The sequence below is a fragment of the Bos indicus x Bos taurus genome, chromosome 5, assembly GCF_003369695.1.
Source record: "Bos indicus x Bos taurus breed Angus x Brahman F1 hybrid chromosome 5, Bos_hybrid_MaternalHap_v2.0, whole genome shotgun sequence".
Taxonomy (NCBI): domain Eukaryota; kingdom Metazoa; phylum Chordata; class Mammalia; order Artiodactyla; family Bovidae; genus Bos; species Bos indicus x Bos taurus.
This window is the reverse complement of record NC_040080.1, coordinates 21,870,896-21,890,245: the sequence shown is the minus strand read 5'-3', so window position 1 is coordinate 21,890,245 and position 19,350 is coordinate 21,870,896.

Sequence of the window (19,350 nt, the reverse complement as noted above, 5' to 3'; positions counted from 1 at the left end):
CTTGCCAGGACACTGGGAGTGTGAGCCTGAGTTGCTTAACATGGGCAGCAAAGGCCTTTGCAGCAAACACTTCCATCCAGTTTTGAATTTACTCTCACTTCTGTGTGAGGAGGGCAGTGTCCTGTGTGGGCTAGTTTACTTACTTCCTCATGAGTCGTCTGGTTCAGATCCTCTGGGCTGCTTCAGAATGCGGGGCAGAAGATAGGGTTCAGAGGCTGAGGCATTAAACAGGTCATTTGTTTTGCGTTATCCGTTCTCAGAGGGAGTTGAACAACTTCAGGGATGGTTTCATCATGGAAGAGGAGCCTAGTACTGAGTCCACCAGTGATTGCAAGGCCTCTTCTCATCTGGCCCCGCTTCAAGCCAAGGGTTTCCTAAGAATTGCTAATATTTTGTCCAGAAAACATTTACTTACTCGGTTATTAGGGGCTTCCCCAGTGGCTCAGTGATAAAGAACCTTTCTGCCAACACAGGAGATTCAGGTTTGATCCCTGGGTGGGCAAGATCCCCTGGAGGATAAGATAGCAACCCACTCCAGTATTCTTGCCTGGGAAATTCCACGGACAGAACTTGGTGGGATACTGTTTGTGGAGTCGCAGAGTCAGACGTGACTGAGCACAAATGCACTGGTTATTAGACTATTTGGTTGCACTAAATCATGTGTAGGGGAGACCCCCTTCTTCTATCTCATGTCATCACACCAAAAATATTCTGAGTAAGTAGGTAAGAATGACTGTTGGAATATGGAAACGCGTTTGTCTAAGAAATGCATTCTTACTTTATGCCTTTAACCCTAAATTAAATCCTGAAGTGGAAAATATACTTATTTCTAGCTGGTAGACTCCCACCCCCAGAACCTCCAATATAGGAAGCTGGGTTTCCTCTTGATGACTCTGAGACTGAAGAACACATTCTGATCTCAGTGGTGTGCACTATGTGGAGGAGGGCCAGAGGCAGACACCAGGTTGGACAAATTAATTGTCAAATCTCTTTCCTGATACACTGTTTATTGTGTTTTTTTTTTTTTTTTTTTCTTTTGCCCTTTAGCTTGACAGACCATTCTGTCACCTCTTCTCCCAATTCTGATCCTTTCTTAGGCTTTAGTTCATGTTTTCCTTTTCTCTCCTTCCTTGCTAAAATTACTGGCAGTTACGGGCCCTCTTCCAAAATCCCTTATGATTATACAGTGGAAGTGAGAAATAGATTTAAGGGACTAGATCTGATAGACAGAGTGCCTGATGAACTATGGACAGAGGTTTGTGACATTGTACAGGAGACAGGGCTCAAGACCATCCCCATGGAAAAGAAATGCAAAAAAGCAAAATGGCTGTCTGGGGAGGCCTTACAAATAGCTGTGAAAAGAAGGGAAGTGAAAAGCAAAGGAGAAAAGGAAAGATATACCCATTTGAATGCAGAGTTCCAAAGAATAGCAAGGAGAGATAAGAAAGCCTTCCTCAGCGATCAATGCAAAGAAATAGAGGAAAACAATAGAATGGGAAAGACTACAGATCTCTTCAAGAAAATTAGAAATACCAAGGGAACATTTCATGCAAAGATGGGCTCGATAAAGGACAGAAATGGTATGGACCTAACCGAAGCAGAAGATATTAAGAAGAGGTGGCAAGAATACACAGAAGAACTGTACAAAAAAGATCTTCACGACCCAGATAATCATTATGGTGTGATCACTCACGTAGAGCCAGATATCCTGGAATGTGAAGTCAAGAGGGCCTTAGGAAGCATCACTACGAACAAAGATAGTGGAGGTGATGGAACTCCAGTTGAGCTATTTCAGATCCTGAAAGACGATGCTGTGAAAGTGCTGCACTCAATATGCCAGCAAATTGGGAAAACTCAGCAGTGGCCACAGGACTGGAAAAGGTCAGTTTTCATTCCAATCCCAAAGAAAGGCAATGCCAAAGAATGCTCAAACTACTGCACAATTGCACTCATCTCACATGCTAGTAAAGTAATGCTTTAAATTCTCCAAGCCAGGCTTTAACAATACATGAACCGTGAACTTCTGATGTTCAAGCTGGTTTTAGAAAAGGCAAAGGAACCAGAGATCAAGTTGACAACATCCGCTGGATCATCAAAAAAGCAAGAGAGTTCCAGAAAAATATCTATTTCTGCTTTATTGACTATGCCAAAGCCTTTGACTGTGTGGATCCCAATAAACTGTGGAAAATTCTGAAAGAGATGGGCATACCAGACCACCTGACCTGCCTCTTGAGAACCTGTATGCAGGTCAGGAAGCAACAGTCAGAACTGGACAAGGAACAACAGACTGGTTCCAAATAGGAAAAGGAGTACATTAAGGCTGTATATTGTCACCCTGCTTATTTAACTTATATGCAGAGTACATCATGAGAAACGCTGGACTGGAAGAAACACAAGCTGGAATCAAGATTGCCGGGAAAAATATCAATAACCTCAGATATGCAGATGACACCACCCTTATGGCAGAAAGTGAAGAGGAACTAAAAAGCCTCTTTATGAAGGTGAAAGAGGAGAGTGAAAAAGTTGGCTTAAAGCTCAACTTTCAGAAAACGAAGATCATGGCATCTGGTCCCATCACTTCATGGGAAATAGATGGGGAAACAGTGAAAACAGTGTCAGACTTTATTTTTGGGGGCTCCAAAATCACTGCAGATGGTGATTGCAGCCATGAAATTAAAAGATGCTTACTCCTTGGAAGGAAAGTTATGACCAACCTAGACAGCATATTAAAAAGCAAAGACATTACTTTGCCAACAAAGGTTCGTCTAGTCAAGGCTATGATTTTTCCAGTGGTCATGTATGGATGTGAGAGTTGGACTATAAAGAAAGCTGAGTGCGGAAGAATTGATGCTTTTGAACTGTGTTGTTGGAGAAGACTCTTGCCAGTCCCTTGGACTGCAAGGAGATCCAACCAGTCCATCCTAAAGGAGATGTTCATTGGAAGGACTGATGTTGAAGCTGAAACTCCAGTACTTTGGCCACCTGATGCAAAGAGTTGACTCATTTGAAAAGACCCTGACGCTGGGAGGTATTGAGGGTAGGAGGAGAAGGGCATGGCAGAGGATGAGATGGTTGGATGGCATCACAGACTCGATGGACATGGGTTTGGGTGAACTCTGGGAGTTGGTGATGGACAGGGAGGCCTGGAGTGCTGCGGTTCATGGGGTGGCAAAGAGTCGGACATGACTGAGCGACTGAGCTGAACTGAACAGGCCATCTTTAACACAGCCTGGAACCCTCCACTCCTGAACTGTTCTTAGATGTGGCCCATCCAACCCTGCCCCCTTCCTTCATCCCATTTCTGAAGATGAAGTGATTTTCATGAAAAAAGCTTGCGTGCTACTTGGCATGGGTTCCAGGTGCCCCCATGAATGGGGAGGAAATAAGTTAGGTCAACCTGGCTCATTATCACAGAAATGCAAATCAAAAGTACAATGAGCTATCACCTCACACCAGTCAAAGTGGCCATCATTAAAAAAAAAAAAAAAAAACAATGAATGCTGAAGAGGGTGTGGAGAAAAAGGAACCTCCCTGCACTGTTGGTGGGGATGTAAATCGGTATAGCCACTAAGAACAGTATGAAGGCTCCTTAAAAAGCTAAAAAATAGACCTATTATATAATCCAGCAATCCCACTCCTGAGCATATACCCAGAGAAAACCATAATTCAAAAAGATCTATGCACCCCAATGCTTATTGCAGCACTGTTTACAATAGCCAGGACAGCAGAAGCAACCCAAATGTCCATCCACAGAATAATGGATAAAGAAGATGTAGTGTATGTGCGTTCATTTGCTAAGTTGTGGCCTAGTCTTTGCCATCCCATGGACTGTAGCCTGCCAGGCTCCCCTGTCCATGGAATTTTCCAGGCAAGAATACTGGAGTGGGTTACCATTTCTTACTCCAGGGGATGTTCCCAATCCAGGGATCAAACCCACATCTTTTACATCTCCTGCATTGTCAGGCAGATTTTTTTTTTTAACCACTGTGCCACCTGGGAACCTCCAAAGAAGATGTGATATGTATATACAAAGAAATAGTACTCAGCCACAAAAAAGAACAAATAATGCCATTTGCAGCAACACGGATGGACATACAGATTGTCAAACTGAGAGAAGTCAGACACAAAAAGATGAACATCATATTGTTTATATGTGGAATCTAAAAAAACGGTACCAATGAACTTACTTACAAAACAGAAGTAAAGGTACAGATGCAGAAAACAAACTTACGGTTACAGGGGGTGAGGGGAGGAGGGATAAATTGGGAGACTGGGAGTGTGCTTAGTCATGTCCAACACTTTGTGACCCCATGGATTGTAGCCTGCCAGGCTCCTCTGTCCTTGGGATTCTCCAGACAAGAATACTGGAGTGGGTTGCCATGCCCTCCTCCAGGGGATCAAACCCTAACCCAGGGATCAAACCCATGTCTCCTGCATTGCAGGTGGATTCTTTACTGTCTGAGCCACCAGAAAAGCTCAAGAATACTGTAGTGGGTAGCCTATCCCTTCTCCAGGGGATCTTCCTGACCCAGGAATCGAACTGGGGTCTCTTGCATTGCAGGTAGATTCTTTACCCACTGAGCTACCAGAGAAGTTCCATATACACTCTACTATATATAAAACAGATAACTAATAAGGACCTACTTAGTGTATAGCACAGGGAACTCTACTCAATACTCTGTAATGAACTATATGGGAAAAGAATCTAAAAAAAGAGTGGATATATGGATATGTATAACTGACTTACTTTAGTGTATACCTGAAAATAATACAACATTGTGAATCAACTATGCTCCAATAAAAATTTTTTAAAAAGATCAAAGAAGTTAAGTCAGAGGAAAGGAGGGCTGGAGATGGAAGGTGGTTAAATGTGGGACCAGGGAGACATGGGACAGAGGGGAGGAGAGAAGCTCGCAGGTGAGGGGGTGTTAGCCAGGCAAGGAGGGGGGGTCAGCTCCCCAAACGCAAAGCAGCCCTTAAAGTAGGACTCAGAAGCAGTTAACATCAAACCTTCATTCTTCAGTATATTCTCCAGTGTGAATGGTTTATTTTAAGAATCCCCCACACCGTTTCACCATAGTTTATTGCAGAGTTAAGAGAAGACAGACAAGAGAGAAATGAAAATCTAATTTTTCAAAATCATATTCATTTCTTAAACAGAAGCTTTTGAGGGGATCATTTGAAACTGTTAAGCTGAGGGATTTTTTTCTCCTTCTTATATCCATTTTTCCCACATTTCTATTTTATTACTTGAAACATATTACAAAATCAGAGCCTTCTCTCTGTTTCAAGTCAAACAATACTGAAGTGCATAAAAAATGAGTGCTCTTTCCTCCTTACAACACCACCCATAAAAGAGCCAATGGCTACACTTTGAGGTCTCTTTTACATTTTTATAATAGCGTATGTAAGGACCTCTCTCTCTTTGGCTAACAAAAATGAGATAATATACTTACACTACAACTTTTTTCATTTAATAACATATTAATATTTCAACATAATGTTTCAGGAAATAGATACACAGTTCTTTATCCACCCATCCTTTACTGATACATATTCATGCTATTTCCAGGGTTTTGGCACCTCAAATATTGTCAAAATAAAGACTTTTTACACATGCCTTTGAATCCTGGCTCTTTTACTTCTAAAGGATGGGTTCTTTCTTTCTTTATGGCTGTGTTGGGTCTTTGCTGCGGTGCACAGGCTCTGTGATGCTACACGCAGGCTTTCTCTAGTTGTGGCACATGGGTTCAACAGTCGCAGCTTGCAGTCTCTAGAATGTGGGCTCAGTAGTTGTGGTACATGGACTCAGTGGCCCCACAGCATGTGGGATCCTGGTTCCTGGCCTGGGGATTGAATGAACCCGTGTCCCCTGCATTGACAGGTGGGTTCTTAACCACTGGGCCACCAGAGAAGTCCCTAAAGGGTAGATTCTTAAAACTGGGGTTGCTGGGTCAAAGGGTCTGTGCAGTTTTAATTTTAGTGGCTACTGCCAAGTAACTTTCCTGAGTAAATTGGGAGTACAAACTTTGTACTATCAGAAGATGGCTTTATTAAAAATTTAATGATTTCTCTATTTGTATCCTTAATTTACAATCAGTTAAAAACTCAGTTTCCTACTGGTAATTCAAATTCACCCTCCATCCCTACTGCTCTAGTTCTTTTACTCCTGGCAGGCCTCTATTTGGGGGATGTTTGTAGCATCGGGGCGGGTGTGTGAGTCTGCACGGCGGGTGTCTCTGTCTGTGCTGACATCTGTAATCACACCTTCCAGGCTTGAGTGTTACTTTCTGCTCCTGCTGAGCGGTGCCACGGACCCCAGTTGTCCCATCTAAATTCTGTCTTCCTCTTCCTAATCCGGCATCCTCAGTTTAAGCCCTGCCCTCTCAGGGAGCCTGGCGATCGCAGCTCCTGCCCCTGCATCATGCCCAGTGGATGTAGGAGAATCTGGGAGAACTCCATGGGCCCCGATGCCCCTATCCTGACCACTACTGGTCCTTCTGCTGCTCAGGAAAACTCAGGCTGCTCTCTGAGGTTTACGGTCATTTAGGTTGTCTGTGAAGCCGTGCAGTGGTTCTGTTTGCTCTGGAATGCCTCAAACGGATTTAAGCTTATTCTGCTTTTCTGCAAAGACTTGACCTTGGAGGAAGGATTCGAACAGCCTGAGGCCCCACAAATGAGCCCTCAGCACATCCCCCACAATCCTTACTTTCCTGTCTGCTGATCAAGCTCTTATCTCCTTCAGGCTCTTCTGACATCGCAGCCTCCTCTTCTGTGGTTATGGTGTAGATACTATGTTCTTGATCCTCCAGGCATTGGCTCTGGATATTTAAAGCCAGACTTTGGGAATTAAAAAAAAAAAAAAACCTCCATTTTTTTCTCTCAGTTACTGGATTTTAAGAACTTTTTGTCTGCTTTACAAATTAGACTTTACAAATTACTTTCAGGAGCTTAACTGTTTAGGATTTAATTGTTCTCTCTGTAACATCTCTGTATCTGTATCTCTAAAAATTCTAACATTCCTTGAATGGTGGGGGAAAAAGAGATGAGTAAAAGGAATTAAAAAAAAAACACATAGTTAAGTATCAAAATATTAACCTACTACAAGAACAAATATATTCAATACACAGTTAATTATGTGAGGTGATGAAACAATTTTGCATGCTAAGTGGCTTTAGTCGTGTCCTACTCTGTGCAACCCTAGGGACTGTAGCCCGCCAGACACCTCTGTCCATGGGATTCTCCAGTCAAGAATCCTTCAGGGGATCTTCCCAACCCAGGGTTTGAACCCGTGTCTCTTACATCTCCTGCATTGGCAGGCAGGTTCTTTGCCACCTGGGAAGCCCCTGATACGACAACTTGAATTCACAAAAATTGCATTTTGGGAGAGGGATCTGACTGGAAGAAAATGCTTAAATTGTCCTGGAAGGGAGGACTGGGCTCCTAAACTGGCCGTGTTATAAAAAATATTGGTGTCCAAACTAGTACATATAAGACAAAGGGAAGACTTTATACCAGTGAAGGAGCAGGGAAGTTAATGAGAAGAGGAGATCGAAGGAGACAGAAGGCAAGACAGATGGCAAGATGACAGAATGTCATATTCTCTGACTTCTAAATCTCCAGTTTAATTCCACTAAGCTGTAAGAAAAATATTTAGTCTAAGTGGACACAGTGAGTGGCTGAACTCTGCATCACCCAGGGTGGTGCAGGGAAAACAAAACCCGTACAAACAGATGGTGTCCAGTTACTGGCACAAGCAAAGCCTGGTCCACACATAGCCCTCCCTGTTAAGTCCATAACTGCCTGGCCCTTCCCTGTTGTTTAGTATTAAATATCTTCCCTCTCCAGTCTCACCTTTCTTTGCCCATGGAGGTGTCATGCTTTCATAACTTCATGGAAGAGATCTGCCTTTATTCCTTGGCATCAAATGAGCCTCAGAGAGCCATACACATCCATAAACCTGATTCTGGGATCGCTCAAAAACAAAACCAAATCAAACCCTCTTAATATATCCAAGAGTCTTTTTTTTTTTTTCCCCATTTTCACTACTGGCCTCAGCAAGCAATGAGAGGTTATATACGTGTTTGACTTAATCTTATGCCTGATACTTTCATACACACACATACATGCACATGTGTATTTGGTAAATGCAGTAGAATGCATAATGCACAAAGGAACTTATCTACGAAACTGAAACAGACCCACAGACATAGAGCACAGACTTGTGATTGTCAAGGCAGTGGGGGAGGAATGGATTGGGAGTTTGGGATTAGCAGATATACGCTGTTATATATAGTGCAGATAAACATCAAGGTCCTACTGTAGAGCACAGGGAGCTATCTTCGATATCCTGTGGTAAACCATAATGGAAAAGAATAGGAAAAAGAATGTTTATGTATGTATAACTGAATCATTTTGCTCTACCTTAGAAAATAACACAGCATTGTAAATCAACTATAGTTCAATAAAATAAAGTTTTAAAAAAACCTTTTCTGTTTCAGAGGACACTAGCAAGAAAGTGAAAAAAACTCCACATTATGGGAGAACATATTTACAAATCTAATAAGAAAGTTGTAACCAAAGTATATAGAAACCTCAAAACTCAGTAATAAAAGGCAAATAATCCAAGTAAAAGTGAGCAAAGTATTTGAATAGATATTTCTTAAAAGATATACAAATTACCAATAAGTACAGGAAAAAAGGTCAGTATCATCAAGGAAATGAAAATAAAAAACATAATGAGGTATTACTCACACACCCCTAGGATAACTGTATTATCAAAAGATGTTTAATAACAAGTGTTGGGGAGGATGTAGAGACGTTGGAACCCTCATACATTGCTGGTTGGAATGTAAAATGGTGCAGTTGCTTTAGAAAACTGTTTGGCTGTACCTTGAAAAATTAAATATATAGTTATCATATGACCAGAAATTCCAATCCTGGGTATGTACCCAAGAGAGTTGAAAACACATGTTCACACACAAACTTGATGCAAATGTTCATAGCAGCGTTACACATGATTTTTTTCAAGCCCCAAAGTGGAAACAACCCCAAAATTCATAAACTGATAAATGGATAAGCAAAATGTGACATATGCATGCAGTGAATTTCCTCTTTCACTCAAAAGATATTTTATGGAACTTACTTAAATTTTAAAGTCAATTTCTCTTGCTTTATGCTGAGAGAACATGTTTTGATCTGTTCAACGTATAATTTCTCCAAACTATCTTCTGGCAAAATATTAAATGATTATAAATACTTCAGGCACACTAAAAAAGAAGGCATACTATTTTGGAGCAAACATAATTTTGTAAGCATTGATTAAATCAAACATGCTAATTATATTACTCAGCTCTCTTAATATTTATGTATTGCTTATTTTACCTGAAATGTCCCAGAGCATTTGTGTTTCTGTAATTTTCCTCTTGTGTTTCTATTGTGTTTTGCTCTGTATATAACTATCTAGTGTTTAGGAATAAAATTACATGACATATCATGGTGCACTTTTATCAAAATGGTTGTTTTGAACTTATTTATTGTTTTTCACCTTAGGTTGTATTTTGCCCAAGATTAATCCTTGTTTTAAATTTAATTTCTTGGTATATCCTTGTATACCTTTTTGCTTTCAAAGTTTTTAGTCATTTTGGTTTGGGGACATTTTATAAACAGCACGATTGTATGTGCATGGGTGTGTGTGCATAGGTGTGTGTGTTCAGCCAGTTTGAGAACAAAGTGTTTTTTAATAAGGAAGTTTAAGAAATTGAACCCATTTTCACTATTATTAATATACATGTTGTGATACTAAGTTATATATATATATATATATATATATATATATATATGTTCTGTCTTTATTCTTCATTGCCTTCTGTTTTACAGTTGATAGACTATGTGTTGTTTATTTCTTCAATAACTTTCAAAATTGTTAACAACATTTTTCAATTTTTTGACTGAATAAATAACAGAAAAATGGGTACATTTAAGCACAAACATAAAACCATATGTATATTAAATAATCAAAAACAAATTAAAAGACAAACAACAAACTGGGAAAATTTCTGCAGCAAACCATAGACATCTGCAACATAGAAGTCATGAAAAGTGTGTATAATAGTCAAAATTGCATTTAGCAACAAGAAATGGAAAAACCTACTACAATGGCTTAACAAGTGAAAGAACTGTTTCATTCACATAAAAAAAGATGTCCCATGGGAATCAGTCTAGGGCTGATACATTGGCTCCAAGCATCACCAATGGCCAAGGCATAAGCCTTTGGCTCATATATCTTAGCAGGTGGCTTTTATCTTTCTGTTTTTCACAATGACTACCGTGTCTAACCGCAGTTCAAGGAGGAAGAAGGCAGAATTTGGAGAAAGAACTAGAAGACTTATTTTTCACATCAACAAGGGAAAGTGGAAATCAAAATTTAGCTTCTGCCCCAAACATAGTAAAGTCAAGTAAGGGAAGAATCATGATGCAAATGAAAGTTGGGTCGACCAAATCAGTGTCAGCCATCCAGACACGGGAAACAGAAAATGCATATGTGAGAAATTAAAAGTTATAAAAAAAAAACCCTCATAGAAATTAGAGCAATTTATGAAAAGCTGTTTGGCAGTATTCACAAAGTTCTTTACCCTCTGACCTGTCAGTTTTTATTCTAGGACTCAACCCTAAGCAAATAACTTTAAACAGAAATGTTTATCTTCTGGGCGGTTTACCACAGAGCTCTGTCTGTTTATTGGTTCAGTGGATACAACCTAAATATTTGTCTATGCCAGTTAGCTTCTTGTAGGTTGCAAGGAGCAGCTACATCTTCAGGTTGTCTCAGTTGATGGTTTGTAGTATAAGAACATACGCAAAGCAGAGAAAGAACAGCAAGATCTCGTCAGCCACAGGGCTGAGGAGCAAGACACGGAGGTCTTGATGAGCACTAAAAAAGCTCTTCTGATAAGAAGCAGCTCTATCCATCCTGTCATCTTGTCTGTAGCTCTGCATGCAATGCCCTGACATCATGATGATTCAGCTGCTCTCTGCTTCCACTTCTCTTTCCACTGCTGTTTAACTCAGAGTTTCTAGACCCACTGTTAGTTCTCTACAACCCTGTCCACCTCACTGGTGTCTTTTACTCTTGCTGCTTGGTCTCCTGACAGGTTTCTGGTCCTTGGGCACTCTGATTCAGGGCTAACTGTAGCCAGCATAATAAAGAGATCTAAATTAAACACAGACCACAGCAAACTGCTTACAAAAAGAGTTTGTTCTTACAAAAGTATTAATGCTTTTGAAGGTACTGCTCAGTGTTTAGGCTACTGTCTTAGGATCTTTTAATAATTTTAGTTTCAAGTTTTTAAAGAAGCAAGTATCGAAAACCAATCTCTGCATACCGAAGAAACCAAAGCACAAAGATGAGTTTATTGTAATGTTTTTGACTTGCAAGTTAGGAAACTTAAGGTTAGGGGAGCAATTCTGAGTTGCTCACAGACCAGGATTTTTATGGGATAAATACGGAAGTTATTTGGCTTTTTCAGCTTGTTGGTTGCCTAGAGGTCTCTGTTTTTATTTGGGTCAGGGGAAGAAGGAAGTCCTGAGATAGCATTTGGGGCTTGGCTGCTGTCCTCTGCTGATTTCTGAGAAGAGCTGTAAATTCCTGTAAGGTTAGGTTAAATTTCCTTTAAGTGCCTGCACTGACTATCTTCATTTTGCTCCTGATATGAGTGACTCCATTTTAGTTGGATTCTACACACGTTATGCTTATTATAGAGAATTTGAGTGAGTGAAAGTTGCTCAGTCGTGTCCAACTCTTTGCGAACCCATGGACTGTAGCCCGCCAGGCTCCTCCATCCATGGGATTTTCCAGACAAGAATACTGGAGTGGGTTGCCATTTCCTTCTGCAGTAGAGCACTTGGGCATATAGAAAAATATACAACAGAATAAAATGACCCATAGCCCCACGATCCAAAGACAACTATTATTGATAATTTGGTGTTTCTCTTTGGGTCCTTTTACCTGGAATACTTTTTTCCTACCCCCCACCAACGTAATCTAAGGGGGGGAAATTCTGTGTTTTGAGTAATCAAAGATCAGAGTATTTATGGCCAAGCAAATAAAAAAAATTGGACTAACTATACATTTTCTATAATGTGCAGCATGTGGGGAAAAATATGGCCCAAAATGGGATGCCTGATGCTGTTATTGTTTTTCCATTTAGAGCACCTTGGGAGCTTCCCTGGTGGCTCAGTGGTAAAGAATCCGCCTGCCAATGCAGGGACTCAGGTTGGATCCCTGAGTCAGGAAGATCCCACATACCTTGGAACAACTAAGCCCCTGCACCACAACTATTGAGCCTGTGCTCTAGAGCCCGGAAGCCCCAACTACTGAAGTCCATGTGCCCTCGAGCCTGTGCTCCACAGCAAGAGAAGCCACCGCAAAGAGAAGACCGCGCACTGCAACTAAAGAGTAGCCCCCATTGGCCACAACTAGAGTAAAGCCCGACAGCCACAACAACCTACCACAGCCAAAATAAAAATAAACAAATAAAATTATATATATAAAAAAAAACAACCTTGGGGACGTCTCCAGTGGTCCAGTGGTTAAGAATCCACCTTCCAATGCAGGGAAAGAGAGTTTGATCACTGGTTGGGGAGCTAAGATCCCACATGCTGCAGAACAACTAAGTCAGCACACAGAAACTAGAGGACCCAAGAGCCACAACTAGAGAAAACCTGCATGCTGCAACAAAGACCCAGTGAAGCAAAAAGAAGAAAAGATACTAAACTTTATTAAAAAAAAAAAAAAAAAAAAGTACAACCTCAGGCATTCAGGGCTATCCATTTGTAATTGTTTTCACATAGACTGACCTGAACCCCACCTTTGCATTGCATATGAAAACAAGGTTTGCCAGGCGAATTCATAAGGTAAATAAGATGACTCAGGACATGTGTGACCTAGTAATGGCTCTTAAGGACTTTTAAACACTTTAACAGCACTCTCAAGTGTTTATATGCTTATTAATTACTAGTATTCAATGACTCTCATCTGCTCATTAAAGTCTGTCAAGTAAAACAATAAATAGTGAATGAGGAAAAGAGGTTTACATTCTGAGACATGCTTCTTAATCTAAACTCAAAGCATGCCACCTATTTTCTTCACTTTTCTTAATGGTCCCAATAGTGTCTACAGTTACTAAGTAAATATTTGTTTAGTGAAAAGCAGCTTTTGGATAGTGGAAGTCACGTGGATGGAGAACGTAATTAAAGGTTTAATTAATTTTTACTATTTTAAATATTTAATATTTATTTGGCGGCATTGGGACCTGGTTGCGACACTCAGGATCTTTTTCTTGGGGTGCACAGACTCTCTATTTGTGGCTGGCAGGCTCAGTTGCTTCAGGGCATGTGGGAACTTAAGTCTCAGACCAAGAATCTGGCTGAATCTCAGCATTACAAGGTGGATTCTTAACCACTGAACCAGCAGGGAAGTTCTGAAGGTTTAATTCTTTTGTTGGCTCCTATAAGAAGCATTCTCTGACTTCCAACAAAGACTTACGTTCCCTGACCATATTTCTCATGATACATCACAATCTATTATTTTGGTTTCTCTGTATTTCTTAGTGATTCTAGCTCTATTATTACCATGTTTTCACCTCCAATGTTTTCTCAGTGAATGTTGATTGGTTGAGTGAATGCAAGATACATTGTTTAATGCATACAGTAGATTTGTTTTAGATTTGTAAATGTTAAGACCCCAGTCTTTCATTCTCACATTTCTTAGGGCCCGCTGTTCTGCTTTGGTGAGATGATGATTTAACTAATGATTATCTAAAGTCGCAATGTTGGGTGAAGCAAGACATGAAAAGTGCCTTGTCAGGAAGCTGAAACAGTTCTCAAGAAAAACCATAGGGGAAGATCTGTGTGTGTATGGATAAGCTCTGCCACTTGAAGACTGTGTACAGGCACGAAATGAAACCACATTGTATCAACATTTTGGGGAAGAAATAAATTCATTTGACCACAATTAAGCTAATCTATCTTAAAAGATTCTGTAAGATAGATTTATTTTTAATTAGAATGTTTTTCAATCTTTTTCATTCTTCCCAAGTGATTAAGTCTTTATTAAGGGTATAAGTTTTTAACAATATAATTTTAACATCAGGATCTAACATCTGATTTCTTTTTCCCCTTAAATCCTCAGTACATTTGAAACTTCTTATTTGTCATTTTTCACAATTATCAGTCAGTAGAGTAAAGGATGGAGAAGGCAGTGGCAACCCACTCCAGTACTCTTGCCTGGAAAACTCCATGGATGGAGGGGCCTGGTGGGATGCAGTCCATGGGGTTGCAAAGAGTCGGACACGACTGACTGACTTCATTTTCACTTTTCACTTTCATGCTTCGGAGAAGGAAATGGCAACCCACTCCAGTGTTCTGGCCTGGAGAATCCCAGGGACGGGGGAGCCTGGTGGGCTGCCGTCTATGGGATCGCACAGAGTTGGACACAACTGAAGCGACTTAGCAGCAGCAGCAGCAGCAAAGAGTAAATGAATAAACATTTGAGGGGTCAGAGCCATTTTCTTATTTATATTGTACCACTTTTATCTCCTATCTTAATACATTTCTCATAAAGGTGCATGGTAATTTAATTGAACCAAAAAATTATCTCAATTATTTTCAGGAAATCACTATATCAGAGAGAAAATGGATCCTCTATCTGCCTCATGTTCTAATGCATTCTGAGATACTACAGATACTTAATTCCTCTCTTTTTAGACCAAAAAAAAAATGATTATTTGAGATAATTTCATAGTGAAAAAATGAATAAAATGAGGTGCTATGAGAGAGATACCCTGGGTTCTAAGACTTTCTTGACATTGACTCTCTGTGTGACCCTGGGGTAAAGCACTTAACCCCTCTGACCTCATTTCTTAATCTGTTAAAGTATTGGAATTAATTGACATTTATCATTTCTTCTAGATCAGTCAGTTAAGTTCGGTTTAGCTGCTCAGTCATGTCCGACTCTTTGTAACCCCATGAATTGCAGCATGCCAGGCCTCCTTGTCCATCACCAACGCCTGGAGTTCACCCAAACTCATGTGCATTGAGTCAGTGATGCCATACAGCCATCTCATCCTCTGTTGTCCCCTTCTCCTCCTGCATCAGGGTCTTTTCCAGTGAGTCAACTCTTTGCATGAGGTGGCCAAAGTATTGGAGTTTCACCATCAGCATCAGTCCTTCCAATAAACACCCAGGACAAGTCTCCTTTAGGATGGACTGGTTGGATCTCCTTGCAGTCCAAGGGACTCGAAAGAGTCTTCTCCAGCACCACAGTTCAAAAGCATCAGTTCTTTGGTGCTCAGCTTTCTTTACAGTCCAACTTTCACATCCATACATGACCACAGGAAAAACCATAGCCTTGACTAAATGGACCTTTGTTGGCAAAATAATATCTCTGCTTTTGAATATGCTATCTAGGTTGGTCATAACTTTCCTTCCAAGGAGTAAGCATCTTTTAATTTCATGGCTGCAATTACCATCTGCAGTGATTTTGGAGCCCCCCAAGATAAAGTCTGACACTGTTTCCCCATCTATTTCCCATGAAGTGATGGGACCAGATGCCATGATCTTTGTTTTCTGAATGTTGAGCTTTAAGCCAACTTTTTCACTCTCCTCTTTCACTTTCATCAAGAGGCTTTTGAGTTCTTCTTCCATAAGAGTTCCTCTGCCATAAGGGTGGTGTCATCTGCATATCAGGTTATTGATATTTCTCCCGGCAATCTTGATCCAGCTTGTGCTTCTTGCAGCCCAGCATTTCTCATGATGTACTCTGCATATAAGTTAAATAAGCAGGGTGACAATATACAGCCTTGATGTACTCCTTTTCCTATTTGGAACCAGTCTGTTGTTCCATGTCCAGTTCTAACTGTTGCTTCCTGACCTGCATATAGGTTTCTCAAGAGGCAGGTCAGGTGGTCTGGTATTCCTATCTCTTTCAGAATTTTCCACAGTTTATTGTGTTCCACACAGTCAAAGGCTTTGGCATAGTCAATAAGGCAGAAATTGATGTTTTTCTGGAACTCTTTTGCTTTTTTGATGATCCAGTGGATGTTGGCAATTCGATTTCTGGTTCCTCTGCCTTTTCTAAAAGCAGCTTGAACATCTGGAAGTTCATGGTTCAGGTATTACTGAAGCCTGGCTTGGAGAATTTTGAGCATCACTTTACTAGTGTGTGAGATGAGTGCAATTGTGCGACAGTTTGAGCATTCTTTGGCATTGCCTTTCTTTGGGGTTGAAATAAAAACTGATCTTTTCTAGTCCTGTGGCCACTGCTGAGTTTTCCCAATTTGCTGGCATATGGAGTGCAGCACTTTCACAGCATCATCTTTCAGGATTTGAAATAGCTCAACTGGAATTCCGTCACTTCTGCTAGCTTTGTTCATAGTGATGCTTTCTAAGGCCCACTTGACTTCACATTCCAGAATGTCTGGCTCTAGGTGAGTGATCACACTATTGTGATTATCTGGGTCATGAAGATCTTCTAGATCATTTTCTTTAATTCATCTTTGCTCTTCTTACTTATCTTATGGAAGTGTTATTCTTGTCTACTTCCAAGCTCAACTACTATTTTTCTCAAGAAATACCCCTGAGTTCTCTGGTTCTTTTGCCTATGAAACTTTCTCAGAGAAATGTTAACCAAACCACTCCTTTGCCCTGTAGTATCATCTGTAAAAATACTGGAATGGTAGATCATCTTCAGGTTTCTCACAGAGCTGACAATTTCAGCAAGTAAATTTCGTTTACTTCCCCAAGAAAGGAGACGTTATCTGGCAATAAGATTTCAACTTCCTGTTTCTGAACTCATATATTTAGCTGCACCAACTTAATCTCTGGAGTTAAACCTCTAACTTGTTTAGTTGCTGTGGCTGACCCTGTGATCTCAGGACTGTAGCCTGCCAGGCTCCTCTGTCCATGAGATTTCCTAGGACAGAGAATACTGGAGTGGGTTGCCATTTCCTTTTCTGGGGGATCTTCCCGATCCAGGGTCAGGACCCGAGTCTCCTGCACGGGCAGGGAGATTCTTTCCTGCTGAGCCACCAGGGATGACCCAAACCTCTAACTGTGTTCCACCAAATTAAATAGATGAATATAACTGGAAAGGAAAGGCATACAATTGGCATGCAATCCAAGAAACCCTCAGAGGATGGCAAAAAAGCAGCAAACACAAAGCTAGACATTAGGACTCCAGCTAATTCTAAGACTCTGTCCCCCAATGTCTTATGAAAAATCACACCCTTGGAGACACTATCCAAATTTAAATAAAATACAGTAATTGAGGAATGATTGCAGATAAATTATGTCAGTGAGCACATATTAATTGTTTTTGTCCTATAAAAGCATTTTGTCCTATAAAACCTCCAGCTGCATGATACTAGAACAGAAATGGCTATTCAGCATACAAATTAACAAAAAATTATATGGTTGACTTGCTTTAAGTTCTCTTTTTGTAAACCACCACTAGAGCTCTAAATTAAGTAGATGTAAATGCTGTCACATTTAGCAAAGCCACTTGTAGCTCAAAACAAAGAAACCACCCATCAAATTCTCAGTTTTAAATAGTTGATTTATTATTCCACTGATTTCTGTGTCTAGACTTTGCATGATGTTTTGATTTAGATTAAATAATCTATCAATCATTTAGATTAAAATAATTTTAAAAAGGTTGCTAAGATCATGAAAATAATAGCTCTGCTTTTTCTTAAGAACTCAAAATCACCATCACCAAATCACAGGATTCCAGAGTTGAAGGAACATATAAGAACAATTTACTGGGACTTCTCTGGTGGTTCAGTGGCTGAGACTTCATGTTTTCAATGTATGGGGCCTGGGTTCGATTCCTGGTCAGGGAACTAGACCCCATGTGCTGCAATTAAAAGTTCTCACACTACAACTAAAGATCCTGCATGCTGCAATGGAGATCCGGGGCAGCCAAATAAAGAAATATTTAAAAAGAGAGAACAATTTACTGTCACTTCTTTGTTAATGTAGTGTCACTTTTTTGTCAACTCCAGACTACTTTAGTGACTTATTCAAATGCAGTGAACTACCTTATCAATCAAAGAAGTGAATCTGCCGAAGGAGAGATGGGAGACCCTCTAGAATGAAGTGAGTCAAATTGTCCTGGAGGAACAAAATGCATGGTAATTTGATGGGGGTGAACATAGCTCTCTCCAGGTAAAGAGACAGTGGAAAACACTCTCAGGTGAGGCACTGGAAGATGTGAAAAAGAGTGAGGGGCTCCTGAGTCTGGTCATAAAGATGGACTGGGCAAGGGGTCTCCAGCTCTACTATAAAGTCAAGAGCATGGAGGAGCATGGAGTTATCACAGGTACAGGTGAACAGTTAATACATAGATGGAGAATCAATGATCAAGTGGGGCCACGAGTAAATGACATTGGTCAGTTTTAATTTAATTTAATTTTTTGGATTCTCTAGTATTTGGAAACTCTTCTTCCATTTGGGTGTTTCAGTCCGTCTAGTCAAGGCTATGGTTTTTCCTGTGGTCATGTATGGATGTGAGAGTTGGACTGTGAAGAAGGCTGAGCCCTGAAGAATTGATGCTTTTGAACTGTGGTGTTGGAGAAGACTCTTGAGAGTCCCTTGGACTGCAAGGAGATCCAACCAGTCCATTCTGAAGGAGATCAGCCCTGGGATTTCTTTGGAAGGAATGATGATAAAGCTGAAACTCCAGTACTTTGGCCACCTCATGCGAAGATTTGACTCATTAGAAAAGACTCAGATGCTGGGAGGGATTGGGAGCAGGAGGAGAAGGGGACGACAGAGGATGAGATGGCTGGATGGCATCACTGACTTGATGGACATGAGTCTGAGTGAACTCTGGGAGTAGGTGATGGACAGGGAAGCCTGGTGTGCTGCGATTCATGGGGTCGCAAAGAGTTGGACATGACTGAGCGACTGAACTGAGCTGAACTGAATTTTGGTCTCCAGAAACTGGAAAGTCTAATTAACTTTCTTTCCCAGTCTTGTGTCAGGATGTGGATGCATGCTCTATTTTGTATTTTTTTGGGGGGGTGGAAATAGATCTCTTTGTAATAGATATGTTAGCAAAACCTTGGGCTGAGAGTATAAATAGATGTAGGAATTACCTACTGCTTGCAAATGTGTTATAATTCCTCACCCCCCTTCCAGGTTCTCCTTCAGCCATCTAAGGACTGAGCAGGTCACAGGTTCTCCTCACTCCAGGTGGAGGAACTTTCACACACCCAGTCTCTCTCTGAAGCCCCCACTAGCTCCTCCCCCAGGGGCTGAGGGTGTGAACTCAGCCCATCTCCTTCTCTTTTG